Here is a 27,315-nt window from a genome sequence, read left to right on the forward strand (position 1 = left end):
GCACCCCACCTGCACCTGGAGATCCCCATTCATGGCAGCCTCTAACTCTTTTTCTAAGCTGTGTAGCTGGGCCTCCAGGCACCCTGCCTGTGCCCGAAAGGCCCTTTCCTGTACTGCATCCCTCAGGGATTGGGAGTGTACTTCTTGTAGCACAGAAAAAATGCCCATCCAACTCTGCTGTCAAAGGCTCATTCCTTCTCGATGCTCTGCACTTCCAGCTGCTTCAGTGCTTTCTCCATGCTCATGGGGTACCCATCTACTGCTGGCCAGGTTTCCAACAGAGTTCACCCTTGCAGCACAGCTGTGACCAGGTACCACAACCCATGTTGTGGCCACATTGCCAACCCAGAATCAGCAGGGACCAAAGGCTCACCCACCTTGGGATCCTGTTCGTGACGCCAATTGTCAGGTTCTAACTGAGGTCTGAGGGGAGTCAGTGGGTGAGTGGTGGGTAGCTGGAAAAACACTAGAGGAATCATGCACGGTTTCAATGTGCCTTTACTGTCTGAGTGTGAGCCATAGGTGCAAACCATAGGTACAGTGTCGGTCCGGTAGTTATACCTTTTACAGACAATAGTGGCTCTGAGCCAGTTACAAGCTCACGTGGGTGATCACCTAATGCACCTTACGTGGCGTAGTTACGTAATGTGCAGAATAGTGCACCTGCACTCCAAACTTGCTGAGTCATGCTGGACCTGATGTCTGCCTCAGCCTATTGACCTCAGCACATACATTTTCCTTATATCAGATTTTTAAAATTTTTGCCTGTCAGATGAGATATATCTGTCACTATTGTTTTAATTATTTTTTCCTAATTGCTAGCAAAGTTGGCTATCTTCTCAAATGTTCACTTATTGTTTTTTTTTTCCTGTGAGTTCTTGCATCCAGTTTGAACAGTACTATTATAACTTTGTTTTAATGCTGTCAAATTCCTAAAATAGTTGCTTATGTCACAGAAGTTCTAACCTCACAATGATGATATCCATGCCAAAGCAGTTGAAATTTAAATTCTTAGATAAGTAACTTTAAATATTCCAGTGTTATAGTAAAACATTTATACTGGACTATTCACTCAAAAATTCTTTAAACAGTTGTCAATCTTATTTCTTTAATAATTGTAACTTTAAATATAAGATATGATAACCACATCTCTGAAATGTGACAACCTTGTCCACCAATGTTATTATGCCTGAAACATAAATCTTGGGCCCCTGCTCAGAACCTTTGCCTTCTAGTTTCAGTAATTATGAAATTAATTTTGTGTTTGGTGTTTTGCAAATTAAACTTACCCTATTAACCCTATAGCGCATATACATTATAGATCTATTATTATAATTATTATATTTTTAAAAATAGCTTTATGCTCATTGGGCAGAATCTGTATCAGCACATTTTTTGGCAGAATAGATTCAGTAGACTAATAACTCTGTTATAAATCCCTGGTAGCAATGTTGGGTAAATTCAGTGGACTAATAAATCTGTTATAAATCCCTGGTAACAATGGTGGGGTTTTAATTAGTAACATAAAGAACTTAGAATAAAACAACTTAAATATATATATATATGAATAATATTAACCTTTATTCTTATATTTGTATAATGTAGTTATCTGATTTGCAGAGGGAGAGAAAGAGACAGACAAATGGATAGACAGACAGAACGAGATCATTTAGACCATAAGGTTAGAAAAATATTATGAGACTATGGAAAGGTAATGAATATGGTAGAGAGAGATGGAGCTGAAGATTATAATTCTTTACTTATGGACTGCTCCAGGATAACTTTGTTTGATGTTATTTTAGCCTTCTGATATCAATTTATATACTCTAAAAGGAGTAGAAAAGAAGCATCAGTTTGTATTAATATTCTATTTAAATACTGTCAAAGCAGGTCCATGCATCAGAAGTCAAATTAAAAGTCACTGGGGAAAACTTTGAAGAGGCCTGAAGGAAATGTACTTGATTTTTATAATGTAATTGGCAAAGGAAATTGTAGTCAAATATGAGAGCTAATGAAAGAGTGAATGGATAAGTAAAATCCACAAATAAACACAAATGTCATTGGGCTGTTTCCCTTTCCTTACCAAAGAAAATTTCATGAGAGTTGCTAATGAATAAGACCTGAACATTATATAACCTTTATAAGCATTTTCCTCAACCATTTTTTTCTGGTTGAGATGTCAACAAGAAGTAATATATCATAATATACAAAAGAAGATGCATAGTGTATTAATATATGCTACCAATTAAAAATCGCTGGAATAATTTGGCATTGGAAATGATGAAGGCATAAAGAGCAGATCTTGTATTAGGCAAAAACTAGGAAGTTATAGTTAGGTTGTAGTAAATGATGAACAATCCATTTTGATTGTGATTCCCAACTAGCTTTTAGGCAGAGCCTCAACCACAGAAACTCAATCCTAGTGGATAAAAAATATGCAGACAATTTGAAGGGAGTGAAGAGAGCAGAAGAAAGTATGATGAAAGAATTGAAAGATTATGCAACAGAGGAGTATTTACAGCCTGGCTAAATAAATGAATGGATATATTATTTATTTATTTATTTATTTTTTTAGCTAATTTACATTGTTAATTTTTATTTAACTATTATTTTTAAAAGAAGATAAATACTGCAGTGGAAAGAGACTTAAGGGATCATACTAAGGGCAATTATGAGAACTCTTGGGACAAAATAATGGTCTTATATCAACAAAAATTCCCTGGAAGTGTGATATGTCAGCGTGCAGAAAATTTTCCCAATGTAGTGATAAGAATTCTCTGAAGACATAGGAAGATTGAAAAGACATGAATAAGAAACAATGTGAGATACATTTCCATACTTACTGCAGAGGTAAAGCAGAATGGAATTTGTATCTTTTCCTCTGCAGTTCCTATTAGAGAAGACAATAGAGAACCCTCTAAGAGGTGATTGTCAAATTGCTTAATATGCTGTGGTTTGGAGTGCCTGCCTTGTGAGCAAGGGCACATTCAACTTTCTACATCTTCCTTTCCCTGTAAAATGTACATGGAGTTATGGTACCTTATTAGGTTATTGTTAGTATCACATATAAAACCATGTAAAATTCCTACCGTATGCCTGGTTCAGTCAGTGCTCCTCAGGTGGTAGCTATTGGTTAACCCTATTCTTTATAACATAATTGAAATTAGGTTATATGACTTTTAAATATCCAAACAGTCAGAATAGAAATATTGATGAGAAATTTTGCTTCATCTCAAAAACAGTGTTAGAACTACACAAATGGAGTATTTTTCTCCTAAAAGGTGAATCAGGATATGACATTTATAGGATTTACAATCACAGTCCTGATAACTGTGAAATATAATATCAGACTGTTTCTTACTATTTTATTTTTAACATTGACATTAAGTTAAATAATATATTTTGTTACTGTAGCCTAGGATTTTATTTTCCCTGTTATGAGAACAAGGATAATTATTGTACAAATGAAATTTTAAGGGATTAGAGTGCCATAGACATGCTCATTGCATTATTAATGTGCAGAATACTGGAGTTCTGCCATCTTCATGAATCCCCACATTACATTTTGGATAAATAATAAGTTCTGTATACAATTGTAGGCTTCAGAAGCTTTTGTTGATTCTTTTACCATATTTTATACAAAGGCTTTCTTGCTTTCCTGCCTCTCATGCTAAGTACAGGCCCTTCCTGTACTTTCGGCTAAACGAGATGGCCTTTCATGTATAAAACTCAGCTGAAAAATTGACTTCTTCATAAAACCATTCCTGTTTCATCCCTGACTCAAGGTCCTGACTTGAATTCTTCCGACTTCCCTGGGCACTGAGCCAGCATAGTTCTGGTTCGTTGTATAATTTTTTATATCCTTGTAGCATATTCAGATGCACATAGTCACCATGTCTCACCCAGAATCAGAATCTCTCAAGGAAAGAAAGCATGTCCTCTCTTTCCCTAATAATCCCTAAAGCTCTCAATACCATGCTGTGCCCACAGAAGGGAATCAGTTAAATCTGCTGCAATTGATTGGAAACTTCTTTTCCCCCAGATTTTCCTTAGGTGGGCTCCTGCAGAGTTCTGTCTAAAGTAATGGAGACTTGGGATTTGTATTCTCATTATGCTAATGGTTATTACTTCCTTTATTTTTGAAAACTGGTTGTGGGCTCTAAGCTAACCATGCTGTTTTCTGCATACCACCCAGCGATTCTCATTTAGCAACTGCCTTCGAATCGTCTGCTCCCTTTGGTGTCCTCCTCCCCTCAGTAGGAGAAGGATGAGAGGAAGTTGGAATATTTACACTGAGATGAGAGCCTTGAGCACTTGAGCCCTGAGGCTGCCTCTGGACTAACGTTTCTGTTCAGCTGTCCCCAGGTTTTTCAACAAGAGCTGTCAGAAACAAGTTTGTGACTAAAGAGCAGCTTCATCTGTAACTTCTGTTTCTTGCTACTCCCTGCTGTGTTTCTGGCTATCTGGAAGCTTCTCAGCAGGGTAGCAAGTTGTTGGCGCCACTAACACCTTTCCTCTTTCAAATTCATATTCTTCCTTGGGAGGTGAGTTTGCATTTCAGAAAATTCTATTTTAGTGAAACCACCCAGGAATCATTGTCAGTTGGCTTTCAGCTGTGAAATAACTGCAGAGACTTTGTTACAGCTAAGGGGGTGCGATTCTTTTAGAGAGTTTAGATTTTCTGTTTATAGAGAAGAGTTCTTAGGAATTTTATGCTTAGCTGAAAGTATTAAACAAACACTTTTCCTCATTTCCTCAACATGAATTCTTTTTCCCGGGGCTGCAGGGGAAAGGGCTCTGATCCTGGTTCAGTCTCTAGCTTGATCATTTTAGTCGAGTTCCTTTACTTCCATGGAACTCTGTTTCCTCAAGTATAAAACTATTAGTTGAGTGGGTAGAAGAAGTAGATGATCTTTAAAGCACTTTTTAAGTGTAAAATGTTATGATTCTGCTATCAAATTCACAGCTTCTCAACATCAGATAAGGGTTGGCATGAGTGTTGCTGAAAATATATTTGGGTTGGAGGAAGGGATATCCTCGATTTAAAAAAAAAAAAAAAGCCAGATGAGAAATTAAGACTTTTCAGCCAATGCTATTGACATAAACTCAGGGTGACTTTCGCATCCTAAGTAGAAGTGGAACGTTCATTAATTGAAGCTTAGGTAATACCTCTTTTATCAAAATTAATAATTTATTTTCAAATTAGTCATCATGAATTGACATAGCTAATTTGACCCTTCATGGTTATCAGAGTCTTTTTGGTGAATATCATAGTCTACATTAATTGAAAGAGGATAAGGTACATAGGTGTCCTCTCTGACGACCAAGCCATCATGTCTAATGTAGTAATGAAAGCAGATTTTGGACTGAATTTTGTTGACCGGCAAGCTTTTGTTACCAAGGAGCCACAACTATCATAAAGCCTATTCTCATAAGCTCCATAGACTCCCAGCTTTCTGTCCCTTAGACATTGTGATAAGCGTCTTACATGGAAGATCATTTTTTATTATGTCTGTTTGATTCTTCTCTCTTTCTTCCTTATTAGTCTAGCTAGTAGTCTATCTATTAATTTTTTCAAAAAATCAGCTCCTGTATTCCTTGATTTTTCAAAGGGCTTTTCATGTCTATCTCCTTCAGTTCTGTTCTGGATCTTGTCTTCTACTAGCTGTGCGGTTTGTTTGAGAGGACATGAACAGACACTTCTCAAAAGAAGACATTCATGCAGCCAACAAACATGAAAAAAAAGCTCAACATCACTGATCATTTGAGAAATGCAAATCAAAACCACAATGAGATACCATCTCACACCAGTCAGAATGGCCATTATTAAATAGTCAAGAAACAACAGATGCTGGTGAGGTTGTGGAGAAGTAGGAACGCTTTTACACTGCTGGTGGGAATGTAAATTAGTTCAACCATTATGGAAGACTGTATGGCGATTCCTCAAAGATCTAGAACCAGAAATAGGATTTGACCCTACAATCACATTACTGAGTATATACTCAAAGGAATATAAATCATTCTGTTACAAAGATACATACACAGGTATGTTCATTACAGCACTATTCACAATAGCAAGGCATGGAATCAACCCAAATGCCCATCAATGATAGACTGGATGAAGAAAATGTGGTACATACACACCATGGGATACCATGCAGCCATAAAAAGGAATGAGATAATGTCCTTTGCAGGGACATGGATGAATGTTCTCACTTATAAATGGGAGCTGAACAATGAGATCACATGGACACAGGGAGGGGAACAACACACACTGGGGCCTGTCAGGGAGTGGGGTTTAGCGAGGGAAAGTATTAGGAAAAATAGCTAATGCATGCTGGTCTTAATACCTAGGTGATTCGTTGATAGGTGCAGCAACCACTATGGCACACATCTACCTATGTAACAAACCTGTGCATGCCGTGCATGTACCCCAGAGCCAAAAACAAAAAAAATAAAAACCTAAAAAAAATCTTATTTCAAAAACAGGCTATGGGCTAGATGTGGCCTGCAGGCCATAGTTTGTTAAGGCCTGGGACTAGACCAACATATGCATGTGACCATCTTGTGGATGAGTTTCCACAAGACTGAGAACTCCATAAAGGCGGAGACTATATTTTCTCATTTTTTATTCCCCTCAGTGCCAAGAAAAACAGTAATTCAATAAATGTTTGTTGCATTAAAGAATTTATTCACAAAGAGTTATAAAAATCAATCCACTGTTTTTCCATTTGCTATCTCTGAACATGTACTATGTCATTTTTACTTGAAGATATTTATATTGAAATCTCTGGTTAGTGATGTCTCACTTCTGTGTATAGCTAAGAAGATGTACAGTTTTTAAAATAATGTTACTAACTGTAACAAAAACTATTTTATCAAGAAATATAAAAGAAATTCTCTAACAAGGTTGAGAGGTTACTTCATGCATTAAGTTTCTGCTATCTTGCTGATGTTCTGCTATAAAACCTTACAGACAGTATGTCTGTATTACTGGTTTCATTTGAAATTTTGCCTTATGATTAATCTAATTTGGTTTCATTGTCCATAATAAAAAGCAATTGAGCATCACTGATGTGCATACCATTTTCTTCAGGTTTTAAGAAAACCACTCTAATATTTATTCAGGGCCATTATTTTATCAAATATGTATATATGTGTGCATAAGGAGAGGGAGCTAGGAAAAGGATTTACATTTCCTTATAGTCAATTTTATGTTCTTTCTACCCTACCACTAGCTCCACCATATTGAAAATATCTCTATAAATATGGGTTATGTCCTATAAGCAAATGATACATTCTAGAATTCATTTCTCTCTAAACCATGAAGCATCATCCTTAAGCAAGATGGTAAACCTAAAACCTCTGTGGAGCACATTTGGGTAGACTTATGTTCTCATTCTTGCCTAGAAGAGAGATATTTCTAGTTTTCTTATTTGCTAACCTTATAATTTGAGCACAGAATGTCAGATTTGTTTCAGCCCTTCGATTTAATCACGTCATGTCTGATATCCTAGCATTTAATTACCCAAATTCCCAGTGTTGTTCAAGAAGGTAGGTCTGTGGTGGGTTAGCCTTAAGCTCATGGCTGAAAAGGTCTTAATTAGCCCCCACATCTAACCTAGTCACTTCCTGAGCTGAAACTCCCATATCACCTGGGGACAAGCGACCCTGAAATCCTCACTGGCCACACCTTCTTCTGAGGTAAGCTGCAGGAAAAAGAACAAAAATGAGCTTTTGCGAAAGGATTAACTTGGGTGAAGAACATCCTCCATAACCAAATAAATGGAACCTAGTAACCCACGTGGCCAATCCCCAGGGCACTAGTGTCTTTGGGGATATCAGGGTGTGTATAGAATTTCGTTTTTGTCATTCTTGAAAACATCAAAAAATCTCTGAAAGAGTACTAGTGGTCAAGGTACTAGTCTAGAGATGGACCAAATAATCATATTAAATCTAATTTAACCTCCAGAATTTATATTTTGAGATTGTTAGCACTACTATCTTCATTTTGTACTTTCCCCAACTTCCTGCAGCTAGGATCCAAATACAGACCGTCTGACTCCAGAGCACTGCCCTTTAACATTGTGCTATAATCCACCACTTTGCATAGTTGATCCTACAAGAGGATAAGTAGAGATCAAAGTAAGAAGTGATCAATGGATTACTATGTCAAGCATGATTCCCTCAAACTATTGGGAAGAATAAATACCATAACATGTATAGGGTGCTGTGTACAATTCCTGGCACAAAGTTAAGTACATGATAAAATGGAACTATTAATATTAGTAACCCAGATAGGTTCTGGGCAAATTAGCAGGAAAGGTCTTCTTAATTTAAGTAAGGTGCTAAAAGCATCTAATTTTATTAGGATTGTTATGAAACAAAAACTAAATGCGCAAGAAAATATATTTACCATAGCCTGGGGAAAATTGTCATGGTTTCTCTTCAAAGAATTCAATTTGGTAAGAAACAGCCTTCAATGGTCAATGAAAAGTGAGAAGTGTAGGGAATAAGAGGCTCTTTCCTATGTTTGCATTTCAGGCTTGCCTTCTTACTTTTAAATTTATCTTTACAATTGCCTTCCTGCTGGGTTTGTGTCTTCCTCAGTTTAGGGAAGGTGACAAGAAAAGTCCTGTTTGTGTGTAATTGACATGAAAAATGGTAGGCTTTTAACTCAAGGAGGCTCCAGACAACAGTTTGGTTATTAAGGAAGGGGAGGACCTAGGGGAACAATTGTTTCTGGCCTCTCTTCTTCTCAGGCCTGGAACAATCTTTCATTTACTATGTTCATGCCACAAGAGCACAGTCAATATCAAGTTCCAAAAAAAAAGAAAAATCTCTCACAGAAACAGCTGTGTTCAATATACAGCCAGTTTACTCTGGCGAATTGCTAGACATGGAACAGTTTTCATTTCTTTTTGTGTTTATCCCTGATAGTTGTCTTGTAAAATCTGCCTTTTGTAAATAAGGGAAGGCTGGTTTTAAACAGCTTTGACTAATATTGGTAGTTGGAGTATTCAGTATTACAGAGTTTTAGAGAACTAAAATAAACCTGATGGAAACACACACATATTTCAAAGGAAACATTTTAAGGTGTTCTGGTTCCATTTTTTCCATTTTGTATGTAAGTTGGATTATGATACTTTTATGTCTACATTGTCTCTTAGTCAAAAATGTGAGAGACACCATTCAAGTCTAGACTTGGACCCTACTGAATGCCTCGTTCATGGACACCACACAATCTCGATGTAAATGTTTATTGCTGATCTGTACAAAAAGGGGAAAAATAGTTTTTTGAACAACAGAAAATACCAGTTAATCTCACTGGATTCAGGAATTATAGCAAAGCAATCCAATAAGTGGATTCTCTGAGAGTAGGAACTCAAGTGTGTTATCTCAGTTTTTATCCAGTTTCCAGCACAGTGCTGGCACCATTTAAATTCTCAGTCAATGCTGGAGAATTGAAAAAGAATCCTCAAAATTTGGATGACAAAATGACAAAGGTGTCCCCTGATACAGAAATCTGTCCATGGCAGAAAGATTAGTGATTTGAGATATGGTGTCATCATTGTAGATGATGGTGTCCCATTAAGCATGTTTTCACTAATTACAAGAAATGTTGAAAGAAGGAGTTTCACCTAGTATCCTTACTAATATCAGGGAATGGCCTGGGCTTTGGGGAGATGACAGTCCTCTGCTTTCAGTTTAATAAAGTAGGATATTTGTGTTTTTGTTTATATTGTTAAATAAGACTGGTTAGCTTGTCACCTACATAATATTGTGTGGTATAAATAAAGGTGAATTCCCAAATATGTGCTCCATAGTGTTGACAATGAGTAAATGTTCATTCTAATAATTGTAAGGGTTACCTCCCTCGCACTCCTTGAAATATCTTTTTATTCATATTTTTCGAGCTGGAGGTCATGTGTTACATTTCCTGTTGTGTAACATGGCCTCCCTCTCTTTCTCTCTCTCACTTTCTCACTCTTTTACTCTCTCTGCCTCTACCTCTGACTCCTCCTCCTTCTTCCCAGCTTTGCATCAGAGCCATGTAACTGACATTTTCTTGGTACCCTCAGGACCTGTCATAATAGCAGGCAAATATTAGATGATGATTCAATGTTTAATGAATTTTTCTTGAATGTATGTATGTTGCTTCAAGTCATTCATGCACACATTGAAGAGGACAGACAGAGCCCTGCTGAACACCACTAGCAAATCTCTCTCTAGTAGACCACAACAAGTCAATCTGTGCTCTTTGATTACAGTTGTTCAACCAGTTACTAATCTAACTAATTGTAACTGGTTGAACAACTGAACCCAAAGGGTGCAAAGTAGAAACATTTCATTGTGAAGTCGGCTGGGGACAAAGAAAACACCACCAGAACCCCCTTCAATATGCAAAGGGAAAATTCCTTCTCAAGTACAAGCTACATGGTGCCTTTTTGAATTATCATCAATTTGTAATGCTGTATCAATACATATGTATTATCTGTTCTTTTGGTAAGGGTTGTTTGAAGTATAAGATACTTCCTCCATTAAGGTGAAACTAACCACATGTTAATTATTGTCTGAAAGTCACCAAGGATATGAATAATAAAAAGTTTTAAAAATAAGACATGTTTCTTTTATTGATAGTTGTACCTCAAGGCTGAATTGAGGTTTGCAATGTAAGTTGTAAAATGTGATGTGAAATAGACAATTCTTTGTGGTTTATATAAGGCAATATATCCATGTGCAATTATGGTCAAAAACAGCAGACTTTTAACTGATTATTCTAAAGTTATTTTTTCCAAAATAACTTTATTACTCTTGATATCATACCATATTCACAAAACATTCTGGTAAAGCTATTGCTCAGTGTGTTGTCCCAGTGAGACCCAGGGAACATTTCTATGTGACGCTTTAGGATTGAAGACAGTTCCATGTTTTCTGAGTAATTCCAAACTGTGTAAGAGATTATGTTCCCTTTGCATATTGGCTGCTAAGAAGCTCACTTTTTCACTTATGATACTTGGAGGCATTTTGGCTTTTTGGGTTTTTGTTTTTTGGTCAAATTTTTTTTTTTTTTGAGACAGGGTCTCACTCTGTTTCCCAGGCTGGAGTGCAGTGGCACCATCATGGCTCACTGCAACCTTGACCTCTCCTGGCTCAGGTGATCCTCCCACCTCAGCCTCTCAAGTAGCTGGAATTACAGGCATATGCCACAACACCCAGCTAATTTTTGTATTTTTTGTAGAGATGAGGTTTCGCCATGTTGCCCAGGCTGGTCACAAATTCCTGGACTCAAGCGATCTTCCTGCCTTGGCCTCCCAAAGTGCAGGCATTACAGGTATTACAGGTAGGAGCCACTGCATCTGGCCATGGGAAACATTTTGAATGATAACTTTGTTTGTTTGTTGTCTGTTGAGCAGGCTGGAGTGCAGTTGCATGATCATGGCTCACTGAACTCTTTCCTTTAATTTTTTTATTCTCTCAGCACGATTATAATTTATTTTAAAAGTAGGGAATAATTGGCCAGGTGCAGTGGCTCACACCTGTAATCCCAGCACTTTGGGAGGCTGAGGCAGGCAGATCACGAGGTCAGGAGATCGAGACCATCCTGGCTAATATGGTGTGAAACCCCGTCTCTACTAAAAAATACAAAAAATTAGTCGGGTGTGGTGGTGGGCACCTGCAGTCCCAGCTGCTTGAGAGGCTGAGGCAGGAGAATGACGTGAACCTGGGAGGGGGAGCTTGCAGTGAGCCCAGATTGTGCCATTGCACTCCAGCCTGGGCGACAGAGTGAGACTTCATCTCAAAAAAAAAAAAAAAAAAAAGCAGGGAATAATTAGTAAGTGCCTAACTAATCAAAAATTGTTTCCAGGTGATGTTGCTGTTGATGTATGAAAACCTCTTTCACCTAGCTTCCCTCTTCATTGTTTTGTGTCATATTTCTATTGACCAGTGCTTTCTTGGCCCTTGGAAATGTGATTAACTTTTGCCATGACCTCTATGTTAGTGCCACACCTGACACCTTTATGCCACTCTCTGCCTCCAGAACTCTGTGTCCATCTTATATGTTTTTACCTTCTGCTGGGCCTCAAGTCTGGATGCAAAGCCGTAGAGGAATTGAGCTGTTTTTCACAAGGGATCCAAGAACACATAGCATGTGTGAGCTGTACTAAAGCTTTGAGAAGTTGTGAAGAAGATTCACATCAGCTATGCACCACACAGCCTTCTTGTCTTGCTGGTACCATCTCCTCACCTCTGTGTTGCTCCTCTTGGAGTCTTCACCTTCCACAACCAGCACTTCTATTCTCACTGTCTGAGTGTGACTTTCCATAATTGTGAAACTCCTTGGGCTCATCCCTCACACTCATTCTTGAATTCTAAGGAATGGCATTTTCTCCATTGTGCTTACATTTGCTTTTCAGTATTAATTGTTCTAGAGAAAAGCATTCATTCACTCACTCACTCATTCACTTATTTAACAAAACTTGTATGGGTATCTACAGTACTATGTTGTAGGTATACTGAAGACACTAACATAAATAATACAAATAAGAACCTTCTCTCAGGGAATTTAGATTAAAGTAGTTCAAATTAGAGCAGGGGAAGCAAATATTTATGTAGATTATCAGGGAAAATGTGTAGTGAGTGCCATGATTAGCACTATGCACAAGATTTTATGGGAGTGGCAGAAAGCAGAACCTAACCTTTTCTGGGGTGAAAAGTGTGACCTAAACTGAGTCTTAAAGAATGAATGTGGGGTGGAGAGAGGAATAGGAAGAGCATTTCAGGGAGAGAGGAATAGCAGGAACAGAGACACTGATGCAAGGAATCCCATGGTATTTGTGATGAAGGGATGATTTAGTAGTTCAGTGACAAGACATAAGCCTGGAGATAAATAAGGTTTAGGTTCTGGGGACCTTGTGAGCCAGGTTAAGGACTTTGGGTTCATCCTCAAACCATGAAGCATTCCAAGCAATTATGTGACAAGATCAGATTCTAGGGGCTGAATGGAGAATAAATATGTAAGTGGCAAGATTGAAGGCTGGGAATGTAAAAGGTGGCTCCTGCTGTGGCTTGGGCAAAACATCACATGGGCTTGAGCTAGCTTTGTGATTCTACGGGATTGAGAGGAGAATGCTAATTTCATAAATGTTTAGTGGATATGATTGGCATGTGATCTGAATGCAACTGGAGAAGGGGACCAGTCATTTACTGAGTAGATATTGGTAATTGATAAATAAGACCGAAGAAGGTGAGGTTTGGGGATAGGCAGTGTAAATTTTGGAGGTAATAAGGGGATTGAGGTTCTGTCCATGGCATTGGTGGGGAAATCTAGCATGTAAATACATGTAAATAGATAAGTAAATATGCCTATACATTTATATAAGATATCTGTACACTTATTCTCCTTCTTTGTTCATTTATTAGGTACCTTAAATATAAATATACCTGTGAAATCTACATGATTTTTTTCTCCCATATTATTTTTGGTATTCAATAAATGTGAATCATGAAGAGATAGCTGTTTTATTTAATCTCTGCAAAGTCACATTCCTACCCATTTTGATTGTAATAAAAGGCCTATGTCGTTATTTAATTTTTTAACCTTTGTGGCATGATTTATAGAAGGAAAATAAAAGTGTCATAGGTATGATAGGCCAAAGTTGGGTTGTTGGTAAAATAATAATACCACAAAATGTTTTTCTATTTAGCCAACTACTGCAAAGTTACTTTAATTGTGTTTGCAATTAATTGATTTCACTTTAAACCAGAAACAATAGAGACTGTAATCACACAGCCCTGCAGTTCTGAATGTTTTGTTCTTCCTTTTATTGGTTTTCTAGATATTCCTAGTTGGCAACAGGATAGAGTTCAGTAATGGTTATGCAATTTCATTGTGCAGGGTATTAAAATTTGTGACCAGGGATCCCAGGAGACCAGCTATTAGATTTTCAATGCACCATTAGATTAAATCTATCTACTCAAACTAAAGGGATCCTGCCTGAGGCTGTCTGATCAATAGTCTATCATTCCTGTGCAAATGAAGCTATTAAGATTCTCTTAGGAGGTAGACTGTCTAAATTGGATCTAACTAGTAGATGGTGACTGAAATGAGGGATATACTGATACTTAATTGGCATCAATCTAACCTTGATAAGATTTTGAAAAAATAAATTCCTTTTTGCTACAGGTTGAAAAAGAGGTATAAAATAGTCCCTATTTTATATTATTGGTTCTTAAGTACTTATCAGAAAAGTGACAAAAGTCAGTGTCCATAAACAGAGGTTCCATTGATCTTTGATCACCAAATCATCATTTCTATCTTCCTCTTTTTTGTTTAGGTCACTGCAGTCACCATTACCTCCACCACCATCATGATTATATATAGCTACCACTTCTTGGACACTCAGGTCTGCTTGTGTTTGAACCAGACATTTCTAGCTCCAAAGCCTGCATTCTTAATTTCCTGCAGTCTTAATACCATCTTTCTAATAGAAGACCCCCACAGGAAAAGCTGATTCTATAATTTAAAAATGATTTGGGGATCCAATAAGTCATGATTCTATTTTATATAATTTTGGAAGATGTGGCCAGAGAGCTAACTCTTTTTATTTTATTATTTTTCTTTTAATTGTTGACATACTTATAACCACCAGCTATGAAGCTATAATTTATTGCCACATTGAGTATGTTAAATTGTTAATTTATGTAATTTCTGATTCTTATTTCTCCCCTCTCAAATTCAATTTGATAATTTAACATACCTGCTTCTGTGTGTTCCATGGAACTATTAATATAATTTTTAACAGAATTATGAGAGAATTACATTTCCCCAGCTGTAGATCAATTGAGAAACAGTAGAAATGAAAAGGTTAAGAAATTCTGCTTCAAAATCTCAAATGGTCAAAGTCATTGACATTGTAAGCTCTTCTGTTCGACTCAAGCCTGGTGGAAAATGTAATGAAGAGGTACAAAGTACACTGCATAATCCAGCAAGCTAATTGCCCACTTTAAGGCCTCTTGAGCCCAACGGCCAAGTGAAACCTCCACTCTCAGGGAAATTAGGCAACTGCTAATGTGGTTTTGCAGTTTTCAGAGACACAGAGATTAGGTTTTTCAGCCTTGTATAGATCTGTGATCACTAATGATAGTCTGTGCTAATGAAGGTAGTTTTTTGAATCAAATGCCTATTGACTTAGGTCTTCAGAAGCAGAATGTTGATTCACTGCTGTCATCCCTGTCAAGAGAGCTGCATATGTAATTATGGTTTTCTTCTGAATAGATTTGCTTTCGGACTGTCACGCAAATTCCATTTCTTCATGTTCTTGCTATCTTTCAACCTCAAATAAATAAATAAATGGAAAAAATATCTCTAAGCACTATGTGTGGGCTGTCATTCTTTTTACATTTAGTGTTCTAATGTTTTCAAACAAGTCAGTTTACAGGTAAAGTTTGCTGTAATAGGATTTGAATGTGGGTGTATGTGGTGGTGCTTCAGATCTCTTTCCTTCTGCTTGACCCTTCATGTTGGGTAATAGTTTTAAAGCGCTCATGCCAGAAAGTAAACCATAACATAGTCAACTTCTCAAATATCCGTGCAATGTAGAAAGTCCGGGGTCAAGATGATTACTATGTGATCTGCGTAAGTGGGAACAGGGCCATTTCCCTTGCCTTCAACACACTCAGATACGTCTCAGCCAACCAACATTTTGCTGTTTGAAAAACATGGCAGACTTTATCTTGTCCCTAAGGAGAATGCTTTTCTCCTTCCCTCTGCTTAATATCCTGTGGCTCCATTTAACCTCCAAGCCAAAGGCCAGTTTCTTTTAGAAGACTTCAGGCAAAATTAGGAGCCTCTTGTAGTGGGATGAATGCTTTCTATACTGTTTTTGTAATATTTTTGTAACATTTGCCATATTAAACTCCATTTATTTTATGGGTCTGAATCTTCACTAGACTAAGCTGCTTGAGAGAGGAGCATGTATAATTCATTTTCATGTTCACAATGCTGAAACTGATGTCTGTAGAGCTTCAGTATTTGTCCACTGCAGAAAATCAGTAAATAAAGGCAGGAAAGTTTGTTACATCAAGTAGGACCAAGGGCTAGATCCATTGGGACAATTCAACAGGGCTTTTCATTGGTTATTCTAGCTGAGATCAACCTGCCCTGACCTGAATCAACTCTGAGCCCCTACCTAGGCTGTTGTTTCTTAGCAAGTACATAATAACAACTCATCAGAATAGCAGAGATCTTGGTAACAGGTTGCCTGACACTTGACTGATATGGGAAAATCCTGAACAGGTTTGGGCTGGAATCTTGGCTCACAACCTGTGTGACCTTGGTCAAGATATTTTATCTCTCTGAGCCTCAATTTTCTCTTCTGTTAAATGAGCATAGTAAAACTTTGTTCATTGGTTTGCTTTGAAGAGTAAATGAGATGGTAAGTGTTGGTGTATGTAGTGCAGGAACATAGCAATTCTTGATAAATATTCATTGAATACCTATAGTACATAGAACATAGAAAGTTCCTGTTATTCCACTCCCACCCCCACACACTTGCCCTTCAGGTCTCAGGTTCTCCTTCCTGGTACCCTCAGAAAGATTAAGCCCCTTTGGCCCTCTATGTGCCTCTTTTATAGCATTTAACACAATTATAATTAATTGATTATGTAACTTTTTGATTTAATAGCTGTCTCTTGTAAAATATAACCACATAAATTCAGGGACTATCTATTAATGAATTTTCCTCTAGTGCCTAGTACTTAGGTGGCTCACAGTAAATACTGATTCAATGGATGAATAACTTTATTCAGTCTGCTCAGTGTGGCCTTTAATTTAGATTCACCCCGAATTACTCCCCATCAGGAAGGCTTTCTTATTCAACTTTCTCATCCTCAAGATTAGCAAAACTACTCTCTTTCTATTCCCAAATATCTTCTCTCAGTTTCATTACCACGATCAGAAAAGACTCTTCCTTGAATTTCTAGACTAGATCTATTTTGGGGTTTTCTTACCAATGATTGTAACTATTGATGTGGTCTTTTTTCTGTTTTTTACTTCTCATATGTGTATCTCTTTCCATTAGTCCTTCATTCCTTCAACAGATACTTTCTGTTGTGACAGCCACTCTTCTAAGCACTATGGAAGGATTTAAAGCTGTGTGAAGCACAGTTATTCCGGTCAAGGAACTTAAAAAAATAATACAAGTGACAAAACATGTGCAAGTTTGACTAAAGTATGAGACTGGAATAAATACCTTATAAAAACCAAGAGCTTCAGTACTTTCCTGCAGTTTTTTGCTCTATTCTCAACTTTTACTGGTTTCTCATCAAATAAATGCATTAAAGTATAACTCAAATCATTGCTTAGATGTACTTACTTTTGCAACAAGGCCTTCCCTGAACATTCTATTTACCATTGCAAATGCATTCCTCTCCACTAGCGCCATTCTTACCCTCTCTTTCCACATCAACGAATTTCATAGCACTTGTCACTTTTTTTCATGCTGTATAATGTATATTAAGATATTGCTTATTGTCTGTCTCCCTTCAATAGAATGTAAGCTCCATGTGGGCCAGGATGTGTAGTCACTGATGTATCCCTAGAATAAGTGCCCAATTATAGTAGTCATTTGATGGACATTTATTAAATGAAATTATGAATGAAGTAGGGATTGGCAGTTACACACTAAGACTCTGGAAAAATGGCCTGAGTTGAATCCTGGCTTTACCATTCTTGGCTATATAATCTCATATTATTTACTTTCAGCCTTTCATTTCCCAGATGCCCCTACCTTCTAGGGTTGTTGGGAGGATAGAATGTATAATACATGTAAACCAGCAAGTTCATAGTAACAAAAGTTGACTTTTTAAAAAGTTAACTTACTCTTCTTTCCTATATATGTATAAATCATATTTTATTTTCTCATTTTAAAAAGAAGACAATAACTAAAGGTATTAGCACATAATGATTCAAAAGATAATATTTCCACACGTCGAGTTGAGTGACTTTGAGCCAGATAATATGAGTTGAAATCAGTTTAACAATAATTAAATCAGCCAAGAGCAGTGTCTCATGCCTGTAATCTCAGCAGTTTGGGAGGCTGAGGCAGGTGGATCACTTGAGCTCAGGAGTTTGAGACCAGCCTGAGCAACATGGTGAAACCCCATCTCTACAAAAAATACAACAACAAAAAATTAGCCAGGTGTGGTGGCTCATGTCTGTAGTCCTAGCTACTTGGGGGGCTGAGGCGGGAGGATCACTTGAGCCCAGGAGGTCAAGGCTGCAGCGAACTGTGTTTGTACCACTGCACTTCAGCCTGGACGACACAGACCATGTCTCAAAAAGAAAAAAATAGAATAAAATCAAATACACACCATTTTTGAATATGTCACCAGTCTGTGTAGTTCATCTTGAAAGGACTTCAAGGTCCAATATGCATCATGCAGAGAGTTGCTAGGGCCCAGACAAGAGTGACTTGACCATTGGCCTGAGTAGTTAAGCTATCAGATAACTAGTGAAACAATTCAGCTATTTCAACAAACATGTTGCATACATAACGTGTTATGCACAGAGATGACATTTGGTATAATACTATGGCAATAAAAGGTGCAGTTCCTGCCTTGGGGAAGCAATTGTAATATACTGTGAGGAGCTAAGAGTAAAGAAGGGGCCCTTGTAAATGAGGGGTGGGTCAGTAGGGTAGCAGTTGGCAGAAGACTCACACTGGAATAAATGATCCTTGACTCGATCTTTTTTTTTTTTTTTTCAAAAATGCAGAGGCATTATTGAAGCCTGGATGTTTGGGTTCTGTGATAAATAAAAGATATGGATTTGAGCTGCTCATTAAATTTTGAAAGAAAAGATCCTAAAAGGTTAGAGACCATGGAGATTTCAAAGTGGCTGACCTTGACTAGATATAAATATAAGTCAGATGGGTATACCTGGGGGGTCCCGACTTTAATACAATTTGAAAGTTTCATGATTATGAGCACCTCTCTGTGCCTCCTTGGTGGAGAGCTGACCTATGAGTAGTTATTGTGTGAATTAATGAACATCCTTCAGCAAAAGTTATTAATAGTAATGTTTGGTAAAAGTCCTTTAGAAGTAGACTGTTATGTGTGTTACTAGTTATAATCAATTAATAACCTGTGATTTGTAGGAGCAAATGATCATAGGGATACAGTATACATTTTAATCTTGCTCTTCAAACATCACCGTAGATCCATGGTCGTTCTCAAGACATTGGCTTTGTTCTGAAGCAGCTCCCACGCTCTTCCAGAAATCTCTATGCGGGACTCTGAATGTGGTCAAGAAGATGATGTACTGGATGCACATTCCCTATCAGGAGTCTCTTAATAGTCACCCACCCAGTTACAACATATTGCTGTAATCCCACACAACAGCTGAAACATCTTTTCTTCATTTCTTTTAATTCCTGTAGCATTTGATGTCTCCACCGTGTAATTTACGTTTAATTGTAAGTTGTTTTGCATCATTTAATAGTTGTTTCAAGTATGAATGTCTTGCCTTCCCAAGAAGATTAAAATAAGATTCCTTTAAGAACAGAGGCTCACTGCGCAGTGCCAGATATAGACATAGAGTAAACCACAACTACTGACTTCACTTCAAGCTGACCTAACCATCTTCCCAGCAAAGGTGGCCAACCTGGTGTATAACTCATTCTTCTGATCTGCACTTACTTTATAGAGGAATAAATACACTGAGTTATTGGGAGTTTGTGAAGGAAGTGACTAGGATTTCAATAAAATAATACAGTTTTGTTTTGTTTCATTTCGTTTGAAAAGAAACTGCTGCACGGCCAAGATATTTGAAAATGGAGGCTGGGATTGGGCAGGGGTGAAGAATTGTGTCACAGACTTTGTACTGGAAAAATGTCTGCCTTAATCTAGTGAATAAATATGACTGTTCTTTGAAGTCCTTTTTTTCCTCCCCGAGTATAAATTCAAATGCTATTCATTTTCTGAGTTGCCTGTATTTCTTTAGCCCTTAAGGCATCAACCTTTGATGTCTTATTTTCATAATATTCTCTCTCTTAGAACTGATCCACATATTCAGTAGAATGGAGGTATAAATCCTAATCCATAGACTACTCCGGGCTTATTGAAAGTGAATCTTATTTAGATTCTTTCCTTTATCTGCTCACTGACAGATGTAATGTTAAACAGAACCTTATTATCATCACAAGGAAGTAGATTAAAAAATACTTTTCAGTCATTCGTATTCAACAAGTACACTCCATCAAATCTTGCCTAGCTTTTTTTGCAAATAACTTTGCTCCTTGGATCCTCTCCCAGGTCTTTATCAAAATGAAACCACATACATTTGTAACTACCTCATAATTAAAGTTTTGAGTCATTAAGTTCAATTATCTTTAAGGGTAAACATTGAATTTGCTGTAAAAGTTCCATTTGTTTCACTAAAATTTGCAAATAGTTGTGATTTTCTTTGCAGATCTGTCCAGTTTGATTTTGAAACAAAACTGCTTAAAACTTTATCAGCCTTCCTTCTTTTTGGCTTAGCTTTAATAACCACTTTTAATATATAACTCAGATCTATAAATAATACTGAGAAAAGCAGTGGAAAACATTGCAGGTATAAAGACTTTTCATGTTGACTATTTTTGGTAAAGATTCTGGACATTTGAGTGAAGTCTCTCATGTTTTATTGCTTTATCTTACTCTGGCACCGCTTATGAAAAAGGGGACTTGAATTACTAGAGGGTAATTTTCTTTCTTTTATTTATTTATTTATTACTATTTTTTCCTTCAGTTACATTGTTTATTCAAAACTTGAAAACATACAATTTCAGGGTCTTCTAAGAGTATATTTACATCATTCTGATGAACAACTTTATAATTTTTAAATTAGCAAATATTCTCAACCCTGTCAGCTTTAATATTATAATTAATGTGCACAAATCTGAAAACTTTTCTTGCTCATAGTATAATACATTAAATAGACCTTAGCAAACAACTTCTTATTTAAATACTTGTCTGTCCCTGTCACTCTTCTCCTACTTTAGCCTCATAACTTTGGTTATAATTATGTAAATGGTTAATATTCATGTTCTCATTGCTAAATGAAAAGTGAGGAAGAGAAATTAAGCCATTTGCCTAAGGTCACAAGTCTGGTAAAATCAACAGAGGCACTCAGAATACCTCCAAAATCATTTCCATGATGCCAGAACCTTTAAATGCTACAGAAACAAGCTAAAGCGATGCATTTAAATGTGCTTCTATGTAGGGCTTGAGCTGTATCTAAACTTAAATTAGAGCTCAGCCAACATAGAATCTAGTTCAGTAATACTCTACAACATGAGATAACCATACTGATATTTGATATAAAATGAGATTGCGGAGGAAACACTTTTTAATACCTGAGATGTGTGCTTAATCTTCTTGATGTATATTAAAAGCTCAGTAAGTGAGAGTAATATGAGGTGATGGGGGTTACTCTTAAAGAGATTACTAATAATGTTTATTTGGAAAAAGATGAAGATTTTAGAGGCTATTTGAGAAACTGGTTCTGGGAAAACCAGCCATAACTTAAGGGTTCTTCTTTCACCCAATCCCCTTGGAATTCTGCTTTGCTATAGAACCATGGTCAAACCAAGGCAAGCAGCACAAATTACATGAACAAAGAATACAACAATAAAAAGCAGATCCTTAAGACCCTCCCAAGAAGACCAAGAGCTCTCTCTCTAAAACTTTGTAAAATACCTAGGTTCTCAAGTCTTCCTATGTGTTATTTCTTAACCAATTTCACTATCAATTCAAAAATGGAACGAAGGATATTCTACGTATCAGAACCTTTTTTCCTATACATTAAGAAGAACTTTTCCCACGTGAATAGGTAATATCACAGTCTTAAGCCAGAGGATGAAACCTATGAATTCTTCCTATCATATATTTTAACAAGAAACATAAATATCTATGACCTACTTATAGCCAATTTATATCTTGCCCAGGTTGTTTTGTTTCTAAACTTACCCCTCATATGGCTTAGTAATGAAGGCCATAAATGTGCCTCTTTCCTATCTCACCCCTATGACTTGACATGTATTATAAAATGAACTTCCTATATAAAATAATATTTACTGAATGAAAGGAAAGTCTTACATACAACTTTCATTATTATATTATTAAGCTTATTTTTTGCACATCATGGCTAGATCATCTTAAAATAGTTTGGCTCTGTCTCTTTTCCCATTTTTTTTTTATTATACTTTAAGTTCTAGGGTACGTGAGCACAACGTGCAGGTTCGTTACATATGTATACATGTGCCATGTTGGTGTGCTGCACCCGTTAACTTGTCATTTACATTACGTATATCTACTAATGCTATCCCTCCCCCCTCCCCCCACCCCATGACAGACCCCGGTGTGTGATGTTCCCCCACCCTGTGTCCAAGTGTTCTCATTGTTCCGTTCCCACCTATGATTGAGAACATGCAGTGTTTGGTTTTCTGTCCTTGCAATAGTTTGCTCAGAATGATGGTTTCCAGCTTCATCCATGTCCCTACAAAGGACATGAACTCATCATTTTTTATGGCTGCATAGTATTTCATGGTGTATATGTGCCACATTTTCTTAATCCAGTCTATCATTGATGGACATTTGGGTTGGTTCCAAGTCTTTGCTATTGTGAATAGTGCTGCAATAAACATACATGTGCATGTGTCTTATAGCAGCATGATTTATAATCCTTTGGGTATATACCCAGTAATGGGATGGCTGGGTCAAATGGTATTTCTAGTTCTAGATCCTTGAGGAATCGCCACACTGTTTTCCACAATGGTTGAACTAGTTTACAGTCCCGCCAACAGTGTAAAAGTGTTCCTATTTCTCCACATCCTCTCTAGCACCTGTTGTTTCCTGACTTTTTAATGATTGCCATTTTAACTGGTGTGAGATGATATCTCATTGTGGTTTTGATTTGCATTTCTCTGATGGCCAAGTGATGATGAGCATTTTTTCATGTGTCTTTTGGCTGCATAAATGTCTTCTTTTGAGAAGTGTCTGTTCATATCCTTTGCCCAATTTTTGATGTGGTTGTTTGATTTTTTCTTGTAAATTTGTTTAAGTTCTTTGTAGATTCTGTGTATTAGCTCTTTCTCAGATGGGTAGATTATAAAAATTTTCTCCCATTCTGTAGGTTGCCTGTTCACTCCAATGGTAGTTTCTTCTGCTGTGCAGAAGCTCTTTAGTTTAATTAGATCTCATTTGTCAATTTTGGCTTTTGTTGCCATTGCTTTTGGTGTTTTAGTCATGAAGTCTTTGCCTGTGCCTATGTCCTGAATGGTATTGCCTAGGTTTTCTTCTAGGGTTTTTATGGTTTTAGGTCTAACATTTAAGTTTTTAATCCATCTTGAATTAATTTTTGTATAAGGTGTACGGAAGACGTCCAGTTTCAGCTTTCTACATGTGGCTAGCCAGTATTTCCAGCACAATTTATTAAATAGGGAATCATTTCCCCATTTCTTGTTGTTGTCAGGTTTGTCAAAGATCAGATGGTTGAAGATGTGTAGTATTATTTCTGAGGGCTCTATTCTGTTCCATTAGTCTATATCTCTGTTTTGGTACCAGTACCATGCTGTTTTGGTTACTGTAGCCTTGTAGTATAGTTTGAAGTCAGGCAGCGTGATGCCTCCAGCTTTGTTCTTTCAGCTTAGGATTGTCTTGGCAATGCGGGCTCTTTTTTGGTTCCACATAAACTTTAAAGTAGTTTTTTTCCAATTCTGTGAAGAAAGTCATTGGTAGCTTGATGGGGATGGCATTGAATCTGTAAATTACCTTGGGCAGTGTGGCCATTTTCACAATATTGATTCTTCCTGTCTATGAGCGTGGAATGTTCTTCCGTTTGTTTGTGTTCTCTTTTATTTCGTTGAGCAGTGGTTTGTAATTCTCCTTGAAGAGGTCCTTCACATCCCTTGTAAGTTGGATTCCTAGGTGTTTTATTCTCTTTGAAGCAATTGTGAATTGGAGTTCACTTCTGATTTGGCTCTCTGTTTGTCTGTTATTGGTGTATAGGAATGCTTGTGATTTTTGCACATTGATTTTGTACCCTGAGACTTTGCTGAAGTTGCTTATCAGCTTAAGGAAATTTTGGGCTGAGACGATGGGGTTTTCTAAATATACAATCATGTCATCTGCAAACAGGGAGAATTTGACTTCCTCTTTTCCTAATTGAATACTCTTTATTTCTTTCTCCTGCCTGATTGCCCTGGCCAGAACTTCCAATACTATGTTGAATAGGAGTGGTGAGAAAGGGCATCCCTGTCTTTTGCCAGGTTTCAAAGGGAATGCTTCTAGCTTTTGCCCATTCAGTATGATATTGGCTGTGGGTTTGTCATAAATAGCTCTTATTATTTTGAGATACATCCCATCAATACCTAGTTTATTGAGAGTTTTTAGCATGAAGCGTTGTTGAATTTTGTCAAAGGCCTTTTCTGCATCTATTGAGAGAATGATGTGGCTTTTGTCTTTGGTTCTGTGTATATGCTGGATTACATTTATTGATTTGCATATGTTGAACCAGCCTTGCATCCCAGGGATGAAGCCCACTTGATCATGGTGGATAAGCTTTTTGATGTGCTGCTGGCTTTGGTTTGCCAGTATTTTATTAAGGATATTTGCATCGATGTTCATCAGGGATATTGGTCTAAAATTCTCTTTTTTTGTTGTGTCTCTGCCAGGCTTTGGTATCAGGATAATGCTGGCCTTATAAAATGAGTTAGGGAGGATTCCCTCTTTTTCTATTGATTGGAATAGTTTCAGAAGGAATAATACCAGCTCCTTTTTGTATCTCTGGTAGAATTCGGCTGTGAATCCCTCTGGTCCTGGACTTTTTCTGGTTGGTAGGCTATTAATTATTGCCTCAATTTCAGAGCCTGTTATTGGTCTATTGAGGGATTCAACTTCTTCCTGGTTTAGTCTTGGGAGGGTGTATATGTCCAGGAATTCATCCATTTCTTCTAGATTTTCTAGTTTATTTGCATAGAGGTGTTTATAGTATTCTCTGATAGTAGTTTGTATTTCTATGGGATCAGTGGTGATATCACCTTTATCATTTTTTATTGCATCTATTTGATTCTTCTCCCTTTCTTCTTTATTAGTCGTGCTAGTGGTCTATCAGTTTTGTTGATCTTTTCAAAATACCAGCTCCTGGATTCATTGATTTTTTGAAGGGTTTTTTGTGTCTCTATCTCCTTCAGTTCTGCTCTGATCTTAGTTATTTCTTGCCTTCTGTTAGCTTTTGAATGCGTTTGCTCTTGCTTCTCTAGTTCTTTTCATTGTGATGTTAGGGTGTCAATTTTAGATCTTTCCTGCTTTCCCTTGTGTGCATTTAGTGCTATAAATTTCCCTCTACACACTGTTTTAAATGTGTCCCAGAGATTCTGGTATGTTGTGTCTTTGTTCTCATTGGTTTCAAAGAACATCTTTATTTCTGCCTTCATTTCGTTATGTACCCATTAGTCATTCAGGAGCAGGTTGTTCAGTTTCCATGTAGTTGAGCGGTTTTGAGTGAGTTTCTTAATCCTGAATTCTAGTTTGATTGCACTGTGGTCTGAGAGACAGACAGTTGTAATTTCTGTTCTTTAACATTTGCTGAGGAGTGCTTTACTTCCAACTATATGGTCAATGTTGGAATAAGTGCAATGTGGTGTTGAGAAGAATGTATATTCTGTTGATTTGTGGTGGAGAGTTCTGTAGATGTCTATTAGGTCCACTTGGTGCAGAGCTGAGTTTAATTCCTGGATAACCTTGTTAACTTTCTGTCTCGTTGATCTGTCCAATGTTGACAGTGGGGTGTTACAGTCTCTCATTATTATTGTGTGGGAGTCTAAGTCTCTTTGTAAGTCTCTAAGGACTTGCTTTATGAATCTGGGCGCTCCTGTATTGGGTGCATATATATTTAGGATAGTTAGCTCTTCTTGTTGAATTGATCCCTTTACCATTACGTAATGGCCTTCTTTGTCTCTTTTGATCTTTGTTGGTTTAAAGTCTGTTTTATCAGAGACCAGGATTGCAACCCCACCTTTTTTTTGTTTTCCATGTGCTTGGTAGATCTTCCTTCCTCCCTTTATTTTGAGCCTATGTGTGTCTCTGCACATGAGATGGGTCTCCTGAATACAGCACAGTGATGGGTCTTGACTCTTTATACAATTTGCCAGTTAGCATCTTTTAATTGGAGCATTTAGCCCATTTACATTTAAGGTTAATATTGTTATGTGTGAATTTGATCCTGTCATTATGATGTTAGCTGTTTATTTTGCTCATTAGTTGATGCAGTCTCTTCCTAGCATCGATGGTTTTACAATTTGGCATGTTTTTTTGCAGTGGTTGGTACTGGTTGTTCCTTTCCATGTTTAGCGCTTCCTTCAGGAGCTCTTTTAGGCCTGGTGGTGACAAAATCTCTCAGCATTTGCTTGTCTGTAAAGGATTTTATTTCTCCTTCACTTATGAAACTTAGTTTGGCTGGATATGAAATTCTGGGTTGAAAATTCTTTAAGAATGTTGAATATTGGCCCCCACTCTCTTCTGGCTTGTAGAGTGTCTGCCGAGAGATCAACTGTTAGTCTGATGGGCTTCCCTTTGTGGGTAACCCGACCTTTCTCTCTGGCTGCCCTTAACATTTTTTCCTTCATTTCAACTTTAGTGAATCTGAGAATTATGTGTCTTGGACTTGCTCTTCTCGAGGAGTATCTTTGTGGCATTCTACTAGAGGGTAATTTTCTTTTAGGGTGTTATAATTATTTTAAAAATTGATTCATTGGAATATGTTATCAATGTCAAAACATGAGATAACTTGATGATTATCTCTTTATGAATTTGAGGTGCTGAGTATTTCTTGTTTTTCAATTACAGCATTCTTTCAGATATCCAGTCTCATGTTTCTATTTCTCTCTTAGCTGCTTCTTTCTTTAATATTTTGTTGCTAATGAGAACCTCTACCAAAATGAGTAACCAAAGGGCTGAAGAAAATTGAACTGTTAAATGGTGTTTGTTAATTGCTTCTTCAATTACAGAAGGATTTTATATGTTGAGTAACATGCCATTTGAAGATTTGACAGTTCCATCCTCTCCTTGGTAACTCCCTAGTCATTTGGTCTAGATCGATCCATCATCTTTCTCACTTAAGAGCATTTAGTTCTCACCTTCAAATAATCAGCAGATTAAAATAGTGGTACATAGTCATCTGTAGGAAGAAAGAAATAAGCTGTACAGTAGAGTGCTCTGTGGGTTAATATTTGTTGTGTTGAGATATAACCTGTGTATATTTATTAAATATCA

The 27,315-nt window shown here is 37.1% G+C and overlaps 1 protein-coding gene and 1 non-coding gene across 2 annotated transcripts in view; both read left to right on the plus strand.

Moving 5' to 3' along the window:
- PDE4D (phosphodiesterase 4D) overlaps positions 1–27,315 on the plus strand; it is an 800,884-nt gene that overhangs the window by 57,138 nt on the left and 716,431 nt on the right. The window lies entirely within an intron of this gene.
- Positions 10,246–10,357, plus strand: MIR582 (microRNA mir-582). The gene has a single exon (NR_106415.1). It is a non-coding gene; the product is annotated as a microRNA mir-582 (primary transcript).

The sequence above is a fragment of the Gorilla gorilla genome, chromosome 19, assembly GCF_029281585.2.
Source record: "Gorilla gorilla gorilla isolate KB3781 chromosome 19, NHGRI_mGorGor1-v2.1_pri, whole genome shotgun sequence".
Taxonomy (NCBI): Eukaryota; Metazoa; Chordata; class Mammalia; order Primates; family Hominidae; genus Gorilla; species Gorilla gorilla.